Below are 19,048 nucleotides of genomic sequence, written 5' to 3' on the forward strand. Positions count from 1 at the left end.
TCTCTCAGGAAAATAAATGTATAAAAATATTCCCATATAGATTTTGAGTCAAAGCAAAGCTCTAAATAGATATTTCCCTTCTGAAAACTAAGAAATGCTTTGCCTTTATTTTTTCCCCTCACATCTGGCCACATATTCCTTCCTCTGTGCTAGAAACTATGTGTGTGGCCACATGATCAGCTGGATTACAAAAAAAGAGCTGGATAAAATAGCTGAAATAATAATAATAATAATAGCTTAAGCTAATGTAGCTAACCATAAAGTTGAACCTTGGGCCTTACTTATGATGCACTCTCCCTTAAATCTCAGATGCTCTATCACAGCCTCAGCATCTTTTAGTGGAGGCTGATTGACCTTATTGAGGTTTTTTTCTCAAAGATGAAATTGCATGCATTTCAAAAGAGCTGAAATCACCACAAATGGATTAGGGTAGAACAGATTGTTTCATCTAAATCACTTTTTTTTTTTTTTCCCCCCGAGATTATACAACTAACCTCATTTGAAATGACTGAATGATTTAGGGAAAGTAAAGGTTGAATTCCCAATATGATTCTACTTTACAACATGTTCACTGTACTTTACCAAAAAAATAAAAAAAGACAGACTAAAAGAAACGACAAAGACAAACAAACAAAAACAACCCAAGCTACCTCCTCCCCAAACAATCTGAGTCAAAAAAGGAATTAAGAAGTCATTAAACCAAAGTATTCTGCAGAGCACATGTTTGTGTCTCTGTTCTTTTGGAGGTCACCTCGCCAGTCTTGCTCTCCAGTGTCTTGGTGGTTTGTCTCAGAGCCCACCTCTTGTGCAGGTGCCCTGTGGCCTGCGTGCCCCCACCATGGGCATGAGTCCCTCTTGCAGTTCCAGCCCCACGCTGATGTGAATTGTTTTTTGTATTACTTGTCCATTATTGTTTATATTTATTGTATATATATCATATTATTTATACCACTTCATAGACGTTCTATGTATTGTTCATTAAGTGCCCCTTTGGAACAAGTAAACATTTTAATTATGTTTACTTTAACATTTTTGTTTGCCAAATTACAATTTAGGTTACTGATTGGTCCAGCTGGAGAGCTCCTGAATGTTTACCGAGCCTTCCTAGACTCCTCATTACAACTGATTACTTTTCAGCTGCTAAAATAAGGGAAGCCTCACAAAAAATATTTTTTTTCTCAAAGCCCCAGGTTAAGTTGTGATATCAGCTTGGATAGTGAATGTGTTCAGGTTAGCAACTTTGGGGGCAAGGTGAGATGTTAAAGATGAATTGTAACTTAGAGCAACCTTCTGAAATACTATTGCAATGGTGAGGATATGGAAAAAGTAAGATCAGGATAGAGGTCAATGTGACCTATTCCTCTCTTTGTCTAGCACGTGTTTCCCAGTTTGTGCCTACTTGCTTGCGCCTATCTGCTGTCAGAGATAGAACCTCACCTCCAGAAACAAACTGGAGTGGTTCCATGTTCCAGCTATCCCTAAGTAATCCCAGGTGGCAAAGTTTTATTTCAAATCAGCATGATTTTCATTCCTTCATCCTTCTGCCCCCCAGCTGCAAATTCCCAGCCTGATTGCCAGTTAGCAGTCTGGCTGGCTTGAAATAAACAAGTGAAGGATCTTTCTTCAATGGCTGCAGATGTTTTAGTGCTAATTCTTTTGCATGTACTTTCTTGAAAAAGAGCAGTTTACTTAAAGTTAATTTATTGCAGTTGTTTTCCTAGGTCATCTGTTTTATAGGCTAATTGTCTTAAGAAATTAAAATCTGTGGAAAAATTAGGTCCTTATTAAGACATGGTGAATAAATTTACTTAGTGTAAGATAGGTCAAGAATAGAGGCTAGAAAATGGAACAAGGGGCTCTTAACTAGACTCTCAGCTTTGTCCGGGCAGACAGCTTCTGTTCCTCTGTTTGCAGAAGATTTGTTCTCTAACAGGTGTTGAGGTAATTTAAAAAAAAAAAAAAAAAAAAAAAGCTCAGCGAAGACTAGGTATCGCTATTTTAATAATCCTTAGGTTATACATCTGTTGTCCAATTGGAATAATACTGACATTTTTTCTATGAAATTTAATGTCTATTTTTTGTATGTGTCTAAGCTCTTTTGGGAAAGGTTCTGTGTGAGAGCAACATGTTGGTCTTTTCATAGTGTATCAGAAATCTCTCAGGCCAGAGAGCCCTGGGGACTTGTGCATCACTTACTGCTGAAGCAGAGTAGTAGTTGGTCGCCGACTCCCTGAGAACTCCTGAAACCTGCTGCCTTTATTGTTTGTGTCCCAAATGTTATGTTGCTTAGTGTATTAGAAAACGTGATGTAGGGGTCGGAATTTATGGGCTTTTAGTTGCAGGTCTGAGGTACAGTAGTTCCATAGTGAGGATGATATTGCGTTTAGTTAAACTGATATTGTTTTGTGTGTGCATTCTTGCATATTGGCTTAGGTCTGTTTTATATCCATTCAGCCTGCACCTGCTAAATTGCAGAAAGCAAAAGCCCTCTACAAACACTAAATACGGATCAGAGAGAATAAGCTATGAGTTTGTTCCGTTAATGGGCTCCACATGTTCTCAGATCTGCCTTCACATTTTGTCATTTTTTCCTAATCAGCAATTTGAGAATCGCACAGCAAATTAGGAGAAGAGCTTTCAATAACCATAACTAAACATGAAATGATTATGAAGATGAGGTGTTTTTAAATCCCCTCAGATTCAGAAAGAATGGGAGAAAACAAACTAATTTCCTGAAGACTTTTCCCGATCAATCTGTGTAATCTCTGTTAAACTTTGCTTCTATTCCCATAGGATGACTTCCCGAGTCAGCACATCTGCAGAGGTGTGTGGTTACTACAGCCCAGAGCACCCTCAGCCGTGATTTCTACTTCATCTCGCCCAATTTAACTACTTGCAACTACAGAAGGCTAATAATGAGCAGGTTGCCATAAGTTTTTAAAGAAATGGCAGGAAACATCTTAATGCAACTGTCAGTCTGTGCACGTACTGTAGGCGCTTGCTCTCTCTGATAGCCTGGAGCTTAAAAGCGCTGTTCTTTGCCAAGGAAGAGGCAGCTATCTTCAATCTGGCATCTGAAAATGACAAAGAGATCTATCAAACAGAATTAGGAGCACAGATCCTTCCTGTTCTGTTTAGCTTTGTAATTCAATCTGAGTCAAACCAGAGGCCTGGCCTGAGGAGAAGTGCTCCTTCAAATCTAATGAAGCAGTCCTCCGATTTACCATCATGCAAACATTAATATGTAAACTTCCTATGTATATAAAAGATATAGAGGCATATTGTATGTGACAGGAGATATATATCAAGGTATACTAACTCTGAATCTCTACTTCACACTCTGTGTAGACCACTACAGCTACTTTTCTGTTCATTCTTCCCATGCTACTCCAGGGCTCCTAAATTTCCACCCTCTCTCTAGGAGTGTTTGCAAAGTTTCCCAGAGAGTTTGTGGAAAGCTTCTCAGAGCTGTCAATAGCATGGAAGACATGAAAAGTCTCTTTATAATGTCATTGATTTTTGTTGTAACTGGTCTGTGTAGACTTTTCTGTCCCTGGAACCCACTTTGTTTGCTGTACTGTCCCAAATGTGGCCTGCGATAAAACTATCCAGACATTCTGTTTTTATTTTCTCATGTTGTTTTTTTGTATGTTTCCAGTTGATAAGATACCCTGAAAGTATAACAACATGTATGTATATGTAATGTGATAGATAAATATGTGCATATAAAGGAAAAACTCAGAGTTCCTCAACAGCAGAATTTTCCTGCCATGCTCTCTTCTTTTCTGTGGAAAGTTGGTTCGTACCTGTTGTGTTGCAAAATATTTGTTTTAACGCTGCTGGTATAATCAAGAATGTGTTTATGTTATATATTTACTTGAGAGACTACAAGTACCATTATTGGGATAGAGCATTTAATAACTTCCCCTAAAAGGGCTCATGGAAAAAAAAAGATCATTTAACAAGGATATCTTTATCTAATTTGGGTTGCTTTATTTTTCATTCTGCCATGTTTCTCTTTGCTCCTCTTCCACCATTGTTTGTCTCTGTCACACCTGACGTCTTTATTGCGAGTTCTTAGTTAGAAACTGCCTTTGCCATTTACACCTAGCAAGTCACAGACCCTAGCCTCCACTGGGTTTTCTGAGTGCTACTGTTACAAACATGGAAATCCTTCTAAGGAATGTTTTTTAGCCTTTGTTATTCTGTGAATTTTTGACAACAAAAATAATTGGTAGTGTAATTAGTCGTATGTTTCTCTTGTTACAGTTCAGGATCTGAGACCTGGCAGAAGATCAGCTACAGGAAGAGATGCCTGAATGACTTCCTGACTTCATAGAAGACTGCATGACATGGATGACTTCTTCCTGTGGACACGTTTAGAAGGTAAAACTTTTTATCAGAGCCCTTGGGTTTGTCTTTTTTTACTACATGAGTGAGCTTACAAGATGAAGATGTAAAAAATCATGCAAGATACAGAAACATTCCTAAATGTTTTGTATTAATGTAGTGGAAATGTTGGAAAATAGTGTAGTAGAAATGCTGGAAAAAAAACCCACAAGTCTGTGAATGCTTTCTAAAAGGGGGATTGTCCAGCTGGGATCCCAGGCTGGTAGAATTTATTTAGGGTTGTGCATTCTTATGAGAACCCTAATTTCCCCTGAAGTTCAATATAATCACAAAATATTAGAAACAAACTCAAACTGACATATGGATCTCAGTGTTTGGGACATTTTTGTGTGAAATTCAAACTTTGCTGTGGGTGTTCTTTATAAAAACTAAGTTCAGGCTGTATTGACGGAGGCATTCCATATTTAGCTTCTCAGTGCTAATTTCCAAAATCATTGGGAAATACTAAAAACTGAGCAAGATGGATCTACTTGGAAAGAATGAGAGGAAAATAGTACAAGCAAAATCTAACTTATTAGTTAATTTATTTAGTGCAAACCTTTGTATTTCTTTAGTTGGCTGCGGCTGTTTTCAGCAATTTCACTTTTTTCTTCTAGCATCTTTTCATAGCATAAGAGCTACGTTATGGGTACACAAATGAGATAAAGTGAGTTAATTTAATTTCTTTCTGCAGCAGAGACCACAGATAGCAATAGAATATTCCTTTTCATCTGTAATGGGGGGAAATTCTGGGATTCTCTTTTTTACCCACATGCTGTTTGGTCAAGTAATTTTCCAGTAATTCAGGAGTTGGCAGCAGTGAAAGGCTGCAGCAGGAGCAGCATGATGCTCTGACAGCCGGATGACTCCAACATAGGCAGCAGGCCAGTAAAGGCCAACTGCATTGCAAAAGTGACCTGATTACTTTCCTGAATGGGAACAGCAGGCTGGTCTTTCCTCTGTAGATTACTATCACCCTGGTGTGATATACAAAGCAGTCACATGCCTTTGCATCCCTGCTTTTCTTCCATGTTGCTTACGCCTGTATAGGCGTGCACTAGCTGCCCAGAAGTTTGGTATCTTTGAGGCTGTGCTGACTTTCTGTCTAATTCTCTTACTTTTGTCTATTTTCCTGACTCGTGGAAACAGAGCAGGAAATAGCAGTTAAAAAGAAATCTAAACTTTTTACATATTTAACTCTTTCTGTGCTGAAGCTATCTTTGGGATTGCTTTTACAGTTTGAATTAAATGTTATAGATGAAGCATGGTGCTATGGTGTTTGACTTGGTATTTTCTAGCAGTTACTCTGTGGGGGGCGTATATACAGAATGCTTCTTCCTCAGATGCAAAAGGCAACAGGATCTGTGATTCCACCGGAAATATCATTCACGCTACGAAAACACAGCACAGGGAATCACAGCTTGTTTTCTTTTGCTTCCATGGATGAGTTAGACCTCTTAGCTATTTTGTGTTCTCTAGTGTTTCTGTCAGGAACTATTTTTTGTGTTTTGATCTATGGCTGACTTGCAAATCTGGCTCAATGCGAGCAGCATGCCAGCGGTAGATTCTAAGAATACATGTGTTTTAGAGGTAACTGTAACTGGAGATGACAACAGCCTGCTGCCTGGGTTTTAGTTGGACAACCCTTGTGTTTTCACTGTAGGATCAGAATATTGCTCAGGCCTCTGTTGGCGCTTTCATTCCTTGTTGAAACCAGCAATTGTAAAAGTCCCAGACTGGAAGAACAACCTAATTGACCTGAAGTTTTCTGTTTATTGTTAGTCTGCTATTTGAACACTTCTACCCCTGTTAGAAAGGTAGACACAAGCTGGAAAGAAACACTGCATAACAGAGTGAGACTGCTCAGGGTATAAGAAACAAGTAAGAGAAAGCTTTTCTGTGTTAGTACTTGAACTGACATCATCACAGAAAGGAATACTTTGCTTATCTCTCTGCCAGTGTCAGATGCAAACGTCATCTGAAATCAAAGCTGCAGTTGGGAAGATCGACCAGTTTCAATCAGCAACAACATCTGAAATGTAGCAAGGGAAGCCTGTTTATTCTACTGTTTGGAGTATGGGTATTCCAGAAGAGATGGTAACAGGGGCTGTTTGGAGAAATCTTCATAACTGTCTTAAAAACTGTGAGGCTACTTATATGGTACTCTTCCAGTTGGCCAGCACTGGATCACAAGATAGAGGTCCATCTTTACTCTTTGCCATACTGTGTGTTTCTTGACAACAGAATGAAAAAAGAGGGGAAATCCTTTGCTTACATCTTTGCCTGTGTAGTTGCACATGGGTCAGATGTCAAGCTGATCTTTTTATGAAGCTGTGAAACTTTGAACCTCTGCTCATTGAGTATGACCTGCAGCTCTGTGTGTCAGAGGAATTGTGGCTGTGCTGAAATACCTCAAAGGAATGGTTCGGTTTGAGTCCTCCCTCTGTATTCATATACAACTCACCAGATTGTGTGGGTAGCACTGGATGGCTGTGAGCTGAAAATGTATGTGGAAGCAGATGATATTGGAAAATAAATGCCAATCTTTACTCTAAATTGCTTTGTTCATTACAGGCTTTTTTTGAATGAAATGCTAGGCAGCATAGTTGGGAGGATGAGGTGTCCCAGCAGAAACCAGGACATGTGGGTTCTGTTTCTGGCTAGTTCTGCCACTGGCCTTACCATTTTAACCAACTGAGTTTGGACTTTTCATGCATGTTGGGAATGCAACCAACTGGGACAGCATTGTCTGTTACTGGGAGATCTTAAACTGCTGCGCACAATGCAAGTCTAACCTTGTTTGGTATCAATCTCCAGGCTTAATAAAGTGCACAAGTGAAATTGCTTTAAAAGAGCATTATGAGATTAAAGAATGATGTAGAATTAAACATTCAACGCTGGTCCAGAGGATCCCAATCTGTGACTGACTGAACATACTTAGGAACTGAAACCAGGAGCAGTATTAGTAGTGCAATGCTGCTTTCAGTCTCTTGCACTGTGCTCAAGCTCAGTGCTATGGTAACTTGTTGCTTTCAGACATCACAGAACAACCATTCTAGGGGGGGAAGAAAAGCCTTTTTCTCCCCACTTTCTCCCCATAGCCTTGAGCTATAGAACATGTATGCACATCAGGCAGGAATGATATATAAATAGGAACTGTTCACTGATGCTCATTGACAGTCAGGTCTCCACTCTGTTTTTGTTTTTTTGTGCGTATGTGTTTTGTTGTTTTATTCTAATGTTCATATCAAAGAGTTTTTTTTCTTTCTTTCTTTTTTTTTTTCCCCCTGCAACTTGGCTAAATTTGGGCCATTTTCTTAGTTGCAAACACAACACAAAAGCTCTGTTGTTCTAAAGTTCAGGTTCCTGCAGAATAAGGGATAACAAATTTTCAGTATGGCTTACAGATTCTTGTGAAACATGGACAAAAACATTACATTTCTCAATAGCCTCAGTCCTAGAAGGGATGAACTTTCAACAAAAAATTATCAGTGCCGACATCAGTATGCAATATTCATCCCAGGTGGCAAAGGTATAAAAAGACTGAAACCAGGGGTCATATAATAGGAAGTATTGAGCAACCTTAATAATAGGTGGTGCTATCAGTCTTGCCTATAAATAATCCATGTTGTCAGGAAACTAATGGATATTCTGCATTCAACGTTCCTATAAGAGTCAAGAGTAAGTGGTTCACCAGATTTTCATTATTGATGTGTCTGCAGCTTTGTTTAAATATTATGCCTGCATTTGGGACAGGGAAAGGCTATAAGAATCCTTTCACCACTGGTGCTCTGAAAGCCATCTTACATTGCAAAAACAGCTGAAATCCTGTGAGGATGTTTTCAGTACAGGCATTGCCACAGCTTACAGGACAGATGCAATCAAAATGTTTTAGAACTTCTGGGGGATAAAAGATCTCCGCGAAAGATTACAAGAAATGATGTTTACTTCAAAAAACATAAAAACGCTTAGGTTTAGATTTTGCAATTAAACTAAATGTTTTTAAATGTAGGGAGAGTTTCTAGTACTTGCTGGCAGAGGGGGCTGTGTGTCCATGGTTAGCAGAACATCTTCCAGCTGGGGAAACCCAGCAGGGGAACAAGTCACTCCCAACAGTGAGTGTGGTGCACAGGGCAAGGAAGTGAGAAATGCATGACCTAAGAGTGTTTCAGTGATTTTGGCGGGAATAATGGATGCTGTTCGCTAGAACCTAAGTTCTTGGATCACTATTTACTAATACTTTCTTCTTACAAAATAGTTTTATGGTACAGATAAAACAGGACAGTGTTGCAAACTAGCAGAATGCAACAGTATAAGACTTACTTCATTGTATGAGAATGGACGGGAGGTATGCACGAAAAATTTTGCTCTGTGGTATTAATTTGTTTTTAAGACAGTTACCTAAAGACTTTGGTAGACTAACTTGATTTTTTTAGGCCTATTCTTGAAGAATGCTGTTAAGGGCAATTTGAAAGCAAAAACCAGTTTCTGCTTTAAGATTCCCAGAGGAATGAAAAGTACATCAATGACATTAACATGGAATAGTTGTTGAACAGTTAAAATTTGTCTGAATTTTTACTTCCTAAATGAATAATGCTCTGGAAAGCTAAAATGTTAATTTGATATGTACCTATTACCTCGGAAACGCAGAGAAAAACTAAATAACAATTTTTAAATGGCAGAAATAAATACACACTAAGATGTCTAGACAATGAGAAAATAGAGGTGAAACTTGCCATATGCAGTCCCAATTTAGTTAAAAAAAAAAAATTAAAAAAAATGTTGTAAACTTTAGGTTAGTAAGTATTGTCATTTGAATGCACTACTTGCTTGGACTTACCTATCCATGCATGAACTCCTCTGAAATAAGCTAGTTCAGTCTGAATCTAAGATTGAAAAGAAATACCAACACCTCTCCATTTTATTAGGCAGCGAAATAGTCAGACAGGCTTTCATTGCTCTTCTAAGGCTTGGGTGGGATTTGGTCCTGCTGTGAGCATCCTGGCTGTGCTGCAGCACCATAGTGCTCAGCATGAACTAGTTGCCCAAATATTTTCCTTGCAGATGTTTCTTCCCCTGCTGCTGGTGCATGATGTACTTAGGCTCAAGTGTGCTTAGGTGTGCATGCAGGGTGCTGTACACACAATGCTGGAGGTGTAATTAAGCTGTTTTTGGCTACTAATGGGAGCACTGTAGTTTGAAAAGAAGTACGATTAAATTTATGTAGGGCTCACATGTTTCAGAAGTAAGATGCAGTATCTGTACATTCAAATACATAGACTGCCTGTATTTCTTCTGTGTGGGTTGTAGACTCCCCCTTTCTCACCCCACATGTCTATGTTAACTAAAGGCTACAGGGAAACCCACATAATTAAAAGGCACTGAGGTCATGAGCTGGTTATGAGGCAATTTAGGTTTCTTCTGCAGGCCTGCTGGGTCGATGGAGATACAAGCCTGCTTTTGGTAGGAACAATGATCTTCTATTGTAAAATACGAAGGAGAAAAACATGATTTAGGAAAGTCTAGTGCCTCACTGAGACTTAATTGGATTTTCAGAAATGTATATAGTATTCTGTTTCACTTCAGGGTGCACAGGGTTTGTCACTGCTGAAGGAATACATCTGAGATGCATCACAGTTAAAGTAGCACCCCAGTATCTGGGTAAATGTTTACTCAAATGAGAAACTGGCCTGTGGAAAATACTGCTTGAAAAGCTGCTCACTGCTATGATATATGGCTAGGAAAAAAAAAAAAAAAAAAGCTAATTTCCTGAAATTCCATTTAGTTTCACGTTTCTGTGGTTCTCAAAAATCCAACAAGGACCGTGTGTGTGGTGTGAGCGTCATCTGGCTTTGGGGTGTGAATGTGTGTGGGATGGCAGAGTTTTCTTACCTGCCTGAGCTCGGAGCCATGCCTTCTCATATCATTAGTACATACTCTTCAACTTCTGGAAGCTCTAGTGGTTATAGAGATAAATTCAGCTTAGGTTGCCCACATATCTAAACTATAATGAGCAAAATGTCATGAGTTACACAACTGTGTTCTTGCACAAGATAAGTATTTATATATTAAAAAAAAAAGACAGCAAAACCACTGTCCTAATTTCTCCTTTGCTTTGGAATTCACCGTGAAGCTACAATTTTTGTATGAAATAAGGCTCAGAAATTAGCAAGTCCTGAGGGATGTTTCTCTCTTGTTCTGCTCTGTTCTGCCCAGCTCCCCTCTTCACTTGCTGAACTGCAATAAGTGGCCTTTGTGTAACTGAGGACGTGGCACAAAGGCCTCTTGATGTTCCAGTTTTTCAGGAGATGCAGTGTATGCTGCCAATAGGAGAAACCTGAATGATGTTTTGCTTGGATTGTTTTCTAACTCATAAGCCTGTCTTGGTTCATCAGTGTACAGGAGCAGATCCTTTATTTCCTTGTGCTAGCCCATATTCCAGCATGATTGGGGAAAGTCCCTCCTACAGCCCTAGAACAGGTTAAATTAATGGGGTAAAAGGCACCCATGTTTTCTGAGAATGGTGTTTCCATAAGAAAAAGGAGAGGGTGTTTACTGGTTGAAGGAAAGTTTAATATTAAATTTTTGAAGTGTAAATTTAATGCCCTAAGATGTTATTTTATACTTGCAATATAGCAAACATGAAAGTATTGCTTAAAATTTTCATTATACAGTACTAATCAGTGGAATTAGATAGTAATAAAGGTTGGATGTTGAGTTGAGTAGAGGGAGAGCTGTTTTGGCCAAGCTGTTCCAAGTCACAGCATTTCTGAGTGGGTATTCTGGATCCTCAGGGTAGCTTTCAGCCTCAGAGAAAGAATTCTTACATGATGGCATTTATCATTACTTTCATACAAGATGGATCTTCATTTTGGAATGTATGCTTTTTGCAAAGAAAATGCTTTCTGAAAAATTAAAAAGAGGCTTGAGTCTCTCTTATTTTTATTCATCTATTTTTATGCTACAGTGTAGTATCTCTGAAAGGCTCAAGGCTTTTGGGGTCAAGTGCTTTGTCGCTGAGGAAGTGGTGCTGTGCATGGAGCTGGGCTGCGGTGAGGGCGAGGTGGCATGGTGGTGTCTGAGTGACAGCGGTGACGCGGCTGTTCTGAGAGGGGAGCCCTGGCAGTGACTGGTTGAAACAGCCGTATGGCTGCTTGTGGTGCTCAGTGTTCAAAGTTTTTATCACTTTTCTGCCCCAACGTTACTACTAAGATGTTGAAAATTGTAATAATGCTCTTCAAGATCAATAATTATCACATTGGTTATTGTCATTCAGCAAGCACATGGCCCAGTGCTACTTCCACTGCAGTTAAGTGATGTTTAGTACACATCCAAAAACAAGTCAGATGCCCAGGAAAAGATGACCCAGGACTTCAATAAGAGTCATAATGTTAATTTACATGTAACTTTGTTTACACATTTTAATAATTTATTTCGTCTTTTGTTGAGATATTTTTAAGAGTATTAGGCAACAGTATCAGAATTAATGATTTATTTTATTTTTTTATAAGGAAGGCTAATTCAGACTTTAGATAGCATTCCCCTTACTAGAAAAAACAAACAAAAATTTGGCCCTTCCCAAATCAAGACAAATAGTTGAAGGAAAGGAAATGCAGACTATCTAGAAGGCAGAAGTGCATATCAGAGCTAATTCTTTTTAGCTATCCAGGAACCAAATGAGATCTCAGCTTCAGTATTGCTGCTGTTAATTTGCCTTTTCATTTAAATTTCATCCATTTCAGATTTATATTCTTACATTTCAAATTCTTTTGTATTCTACTTTAACAACGAGTGTAAAAGACTAATATGAAGCCAATCAACTCTGACTTGTTGAACTGTTTCATGGGGGTTGAATCTCAAGCTTAACCTAGCAAGTGAGTCTCAGCCTAATGACATGTCATGTGACATATGCCATGATTTATTTTCTTTCAATGTTTCTGCGTAAGATGCATTTATCAATTTATAGCTCAACTGTGTATTATTAATGTTTTCTCGCGGGTCAAATGTCATCCACCTATGTCAGGCTGTGAATCATGGATCACAATCCACAATTCTATTTAATGCAGCCTTATAAAGAAAAAAGCAGCAAGTGCTGTATAAGCAGCTGATACTGCTACCCGAAACAACGTTACATGGAGGGGTGATGTCCTGACTCTCCAGAATTCTAATGTGTTTCTTCCTACGTCTCTGTATGAGGTTAGAGTCCATCGATCTGTTTCTCTTTTAATTAACATCTGAATTCTTCTGCAGGTGCAGGATTTGTTTTGATGTACTCCCTTGATCTTGACCCATATCTGAATAATTGAGGATTGGGTAGACTCTTTTATAAATGAGCTAATCATTATACATTAAAACCTATTAGAGTCAATTTGTTTAATTCCCAGTAGAGCTAGTAAAGTCCTTATCTGTGTCAAAATCCTCACAACAAAAGGATTGGCTGTAACAAAGAAGATAAGCTTTTTCCCTGTTGCCCCCTGACGGTACTTCTCAAAACTCTACTGTGCAAAGAGGGGGGCTGTGCAGAATCAGTTCTGGGAGCAGGTGTTAAACATGTCAATAACTAGCTAAGCATCAATAGTTTGGGGATGTGTGTGGGTTTGTTTGTTTGTTTTATTTTGTTTTAAAGGAAGGATAGTAAGTGTTGGTGCAGTGGTGCTAATTGCAAAATGACATTAAAACCACCATTATCAATGTTTGCAACTCTGCGAGCGGTAGTCCAGCATGTGAGGGCATGTCAAATTTACACCAGCTCTGGAACAGTCCATGTCCAGCCTCTAACCCTGTCTTCAGAAGATGCCATACATCTGCAGATGGGGTCTACAAAGCGACGAGTACTATCTGTGCTGGCCTCCCTGTGTGCCAAGCACAATTTTAACCGATACACACACAAGCAGACTCATTTGCTTGGCACTGTTTAACACGGAAGTTAATTTTCAGGGCACTTCTAGCAAAGTCGTTGCCTTCAGGAACTTAGGAAAGTATTCAGTAAGATTTAGACTATTTACAGTTTAACTGTATGATTTTGCTACCTCCCCCCTTCAAGAGCTGGGAGCTCTTAGCCAGCATCCAAGCTTAATCCATGATATGTATGGTACCTCTGGCAGATTCAGAGCCATGAGTTTTGGCTACCTCCAGTTTGTTGGATAAGTTCTTTTCAGAGGTATTTACACTTAGTCACCTCTTTGTTTTCAAAGCTACCTGCACATTTAAATAGCAGCTCACCGCTGCATCAAAACTGTGCTTGCAATCGTTCATAGCATTCAGAGAAGCAGAATGCTTACTATTTTATGGTATGGGATTTTACACAATAAGCAGTAAACAAAATGGGAGTTTCACTTTGCTGGCTTTTTTTTTTTTTCTTTAGTGTAATGTGAACTAGTTATTAAAAATGGGTTGTCAGTGTATCTTGTAAACACGGAAGATTTAGGAACTGGTAACAGATTAACTTTTCAGGGAGATGTTTGCTTTTGCAATATCTAGAACACATAAATAATATACATAGTCAGTTTGATGCAGATTTCAAGTGCAAACATTTCTGCCAGTAACTTCGACCCATGTAAGAAGGAACTAGGTTTGCTGAGTGAGATTGGGGTCACTTAGCCTCTGCGCTAATTTATTTCTTGTCCATTGCTAGGCAGATGCTGCCAAGTACAGTGCGTCAGACTCCATGGTGAGAACATGATATGTTTTATCAGTGTCTGCCTGCCAAATCTATTCCACATAACGTTTTGGGCTGCTTTCAAACTAGTGCTCCTAAGAGAGGGGAGAGAGTTTGGTGTTCTTGTTCTCCTTATTGGTAACCTTTCCTGTTGCATATTTATTTAAAAATATTCTTTAAATAAAAACAGAACTTCCTGTTAATGGCATGCATACAACATTATTTATGTTCTAATCCTTTGATAGTATTTAGCCATGGACAAAACTGGAATTTTATAGCCTCACTTTCTAGAGACAAATCTTACTAGAATGATGTAAAACTGATAGCCATTTGTTTTAAGGTGTAGGAGATAATATATTTCCACAGTGGACAGTGAGGTAAGTTAAGAGGATGGTCACCTGTTGTGGCTGGGTAGTCCCCAGAAGACTATTTTTATCTTCATAAGGAACAAAACTAGAGCATTCACTCACTTTGGCTATCTCTTACTTTCCCTAATCTATTAAGCTAAAACCTGTTGCTTGCATGATGGCTTTAGAGAGAACAGATTATATGATTTTTGAGGCAAGGACCTTGCAGTATTCACTACATAATTCTTGCTTGTTAGTGGTGTGATATACACTGTTTATAAAGGTAGTGCCCAGTAAATACTTCTTAGCAGTGGAAGAGAAGCCTTCAGGCCAAGATTATTTGTCACAGCTTTGATCCAGACCTGTGGGCATGCCTTCCCTCTGCTGAGGAGGAGAGAGTCATGCTACGTGTGTGTTGCGAAGGAGCAGAACTCCTTCTGTGCAGAGACAGTCACAGATCATGCAGCTCAGAGCGGTTGTTCTAATTCATGTTGAGTTTATAGAGGTCAACCTGTGATTGAGAATCAGAGGATTTGTCCTGACATTGCACCTTTCCTGTGTGCTCGGCCAGAAGTGGAACAGAGAAAAATTGCAGCTACATTAACTGTAGAAGAATTTTCTGAAGCTGTCCTAGAGGGCATTAAATCAGCTGTGCTATTGATTTTGTACAAAAGACAGCTGCAAAGCAGACGTAAGGACTTCAAGAAACAAAATTATTAGCTTTAAACTTGAGATGATTTAGCCTACTTTGTCGTATACTCATACAGATGAGCAAATTAAGTTGAATGTACAACTTAAGTATTTATTTTGTAGTACTCCTGAACAACCTGAAGAGGAAGGTGGTCATGTAAACATTGTGCAGTTGGTTGTGTTAGCTAGGTAAAAATTCGGTCTCATCATTCTGCCCATCCTAGTTGGAGGGGATGAGAGAAAGGATGGCTCAGAACAACTAAACCTAACATCTCAACCCCATCACATTAACAGCTATAAAAGCCAGGTGCAAGCAGTATTTACAAAGCAGGTCTTTAATTTCTTTCTGAGTTCTGTGATGTATCAAAGCAGAGTGATTTTCTTTTTACATATTAACTCTACTTTCAATAACTACGTATATTCTAAATTAGTAAGCATGAAAGTCTTCACGTAATATTCTTTGTTGGAAGCCTGCTTCCATGTGTATCTTAGCATCTAAGCTTAATGGGAGTAAATGAACCAGTTAAATAGACTGGAATTTTCCAAATGTGTGTCACAGAACTGGCTTCACTTTCTGAAGATGGTGGCTAATTATGACTAAAACACAGACAATAATGAGGAAATTATTTCACCCTCTATTTGCTTTCAAAGTGGAGACCTTTTCCTAAAACAATGTTTTCCATCTGTTCTGAGATTTCATCAAGCTGCTGGACCAGGGAAACAGAAGCAGGAAGTTTGATGTCTCTGCAGTTTGATGTTCTCATTGAAATGTGAAATGCAGGGAGAGGGTGTTACGTTAGGTTAAGGAAATCAATAGACTGTACAACACATTTGGCTTGTAGACTATAGTGGGAAGAAGGGTTTCTAGCATGTGTTCTTTTATGGGATATGTGTTTGCAGTGAGCAAGAGGGAGAAGCAGGCGACAGTTTTTCAAAATGTAAATTTTGCATTAAATTGCTGCATGCTCACTTTCATCTGTACTTGAGTAGAACTTACTCAGATACAGAAAGTGCTTTTTGAAACCCCTTTGTTACAGGATAAGACTTGTATGCATTCTTTAATGCATAGAAAATATTTGGGAACTTGAAGCACTGACAGTATAGTGTAAAATACTTGGTTGTTTCTTGTGGTTTAGAGGACTGATCTGTACTAGATGGTAAGCAGGAATGTTGACACTTCTAAACAACATTTTGAAATGTTCAAATAACTGTGCCTTGAAAATAGCAATCATTAACAATTAGTAGAATTAAATCCTATGTATGAAGTAACTTTTTGATGAGTCTTTTTAGAGAGCAAACTATATGGAGAGGATTAATGAAGCTGATTTATCTTAGAATTTTCATCTGAAACCCATCCTATGTGGACAAAACATCCTGGATGTCTGGATAGTCACAATCTATAATGCCATAGTGTATGTCAAGATTGAAATGCTGGTGTACTTAGAGAAATGTCTTCTAGCCACCCACAGCATTGCAGGCTTCTGCAACCTTATTACCATTTCTCTCTTCACGAAAGCTGGTGATGAAAGTGCACTCAATAGATCTCTTACCATTACCCAGCCTGTTTCCTGTGATCTTCTTAAAAGAGTTAGGGAGAATTCCTAGCTGGGAAATGAATCTTAGGGTTAATGCAGTCTATCTTATCTCAGATCCCACTGGGAGAATAGGCTTTCTGTAATTCAGCTGCAGGTTATCCCTTCTTCGTGCAGACAAGATGGATGGGGGGGATAGAGCTACTCGTTAAAAAAAATGACTGGGGTAGGTTTTTGGAAGACCAGAAAAAATTTGCTTCCAGTTAGGTACATGAGCAGAACAGTTTGGGTGTAATAAGTGGGACATATTTAGAAATGAACAGTTTTTATTTGAAGTAATAGATTCAGAGAAATATGGAATCCACATTATTGAAAGTGATAAAACCATGTTGTCAGAGTCTGAATGTAAAACCAGGTTCTGCCTCATCCCCCAGTCATTACATCTGTTAGCTATCTCCTGATTAAATAAAAGCTCTTTTAGATTTAGTAACTTTGCTCTGGATATTGTGGCATCACTGTGCATGTAATGGTTTTAATAAATTTCATTTATAGAACTAAACAGAAAAGCAATCACTGGCAGAGAGGACTCTGGCTGCAATATGTTAACTCTTTGGAAACCCACTGTCAGACAGCATGTATGCTGAACCTCACATCACCTACAGCTCTACAGACACCTGCAAATAATTAATGTGGTTTAGTTTTTTTATTATAATTGGAATACATAAAGACAGTGCCTGCAGTTGATCATACATGATTCTGCTTGCTTTCCCTTTAAAATTATGTAAAGGTAATTTTTAGGAAAGTTAGAATGTCTTATGGGATGTAATGTGCAGTATAATACTAATCCAAATCTTCTCCTCCCTTTCAAAATTTCAAAAGAATAATCAAGTACATAACATGTTTGGAAGATGAGAATAATCTGAAGGGACCGTGTAATAGTAGGTCTATGCTGTACAGTTTGGATCCAAACTAGTATTGACTGGAAGCCTATTTTTCACAACTGTGTTTTAATTTATTGTCAGGTATGAAAGCAAGGCTGAAGATTAAATAAACACATTTTTAGTAGTAAAACGCAATCTGTGTGGGATCTTGGTGAATGGTTGTGTAAATCTGCGGAGAATATGTACTGTGCTAACTTTCAGCTGCTTGGCTCTCAGCTCATCCTGAAATGGGACAGATGTGTAGGTCTAGTGGTTGCCAGTTCAAATTCTTGTTGGCCAAAGGCTTAGTGTCGTGTGTGTATGGAACAAGTTATATTATTGTTTTATATTGTGTGTGCCACAGATAGAAGGGAATATGTCCACTGGAGCAGAACCATCATTTTAAGAGGAGCTTCATCATTTTATGACAGCAGGAAATTGCAAGATATCAGTAACTTTTACACATAGGTGTCATTCTGTATAGCAATAGCACTGGGAACAGCCATGGGACCTGGCCCATTCTGTGTGTGTCAAAAACACCAACCTTATCTGATTGTTCCTTCAAAAATTTTTTTGGAAAAAAAAAAAAAAGAGTTTTCAGGGAACATGAAAAAGAGAAAGCAACTGTAAAAAATGTTGGTGTTCTTTCTTTTTCCTCCCAGGGACAAGAAACAGGATCTGTGCGAAAAGGATCTTTGCTCTTACATCTCCATTCTCCACACATATTTCCTCTTCACTCCCCTTTGTGTGTTACGTTTTCAGGGAGAACAGAATATTTTTTAAAAGTAAAATGTAAAAATGTAAATTTTACTTTAAAAAGTAAAATTCACAGATTTGAAAGGGGAATTTTACCCTTGAATAGTTTGCCTATGTGAGTGGATAACAATGATTGCTCTAGACCTGGACACAAAATCTGTGCTCTGGCCAAACCCCTTTCTGGGCTACCATGGAGCAATAATGTAGTAATGAAACTTACCTGCCTCATGGTACCTCCACTGGGAATGACGAAAACAATACACTTACTTTCATTATCGTCGGTGTCTTACACCTTGCTTCCACTGATGACAGCAGGTAATTGTGTGGCTTGCTTCCATTTAGTTAAGCTATTGGTATATACTTGTGAGATGGCTGGCTGGAAATGACTCTGGAACAAGAGCCAGCTTATTGGAGAGCTCTCCAGTGGGGACTGATTGAATTGTTATCCTAGGGAATTAATATTTTTCTTCCTAAATGAGCTCTGCTCCAATAGATTGGGGCAGGGAGGGAGCAGGAGGAGCACTGTGTTCAGCAAAGTCACCTCTGTGGATATTGTTCTCTTTATGCATCACTTTTGATGAAAGATGAAAATGGCAATGAGAAATGGACAAGCTGGGTATCTTTCCATTGGTATCTGTGGGCCGTGGGTTAAACCTAAGCAGCAGTGTGACTTGATTTTTGGGAAGGGGCTTGGGGAGGAGAAACAATGGAAATCAAAAGACAGATATACTTTTATCCTCTTTGTGGTCAATTTTT

Source organism: Anser brachyrhynchus (genome assembly GCF_964034855.1).
Source record: "Anser brachyrhynchus genome assembly, chromosome: 6".
Lineage (NCBI taxonomy): Eukaryota > Metazoa > Chordata > Aves > Anseriformes > Anatidae > Anser > Anser brachyrhynchus.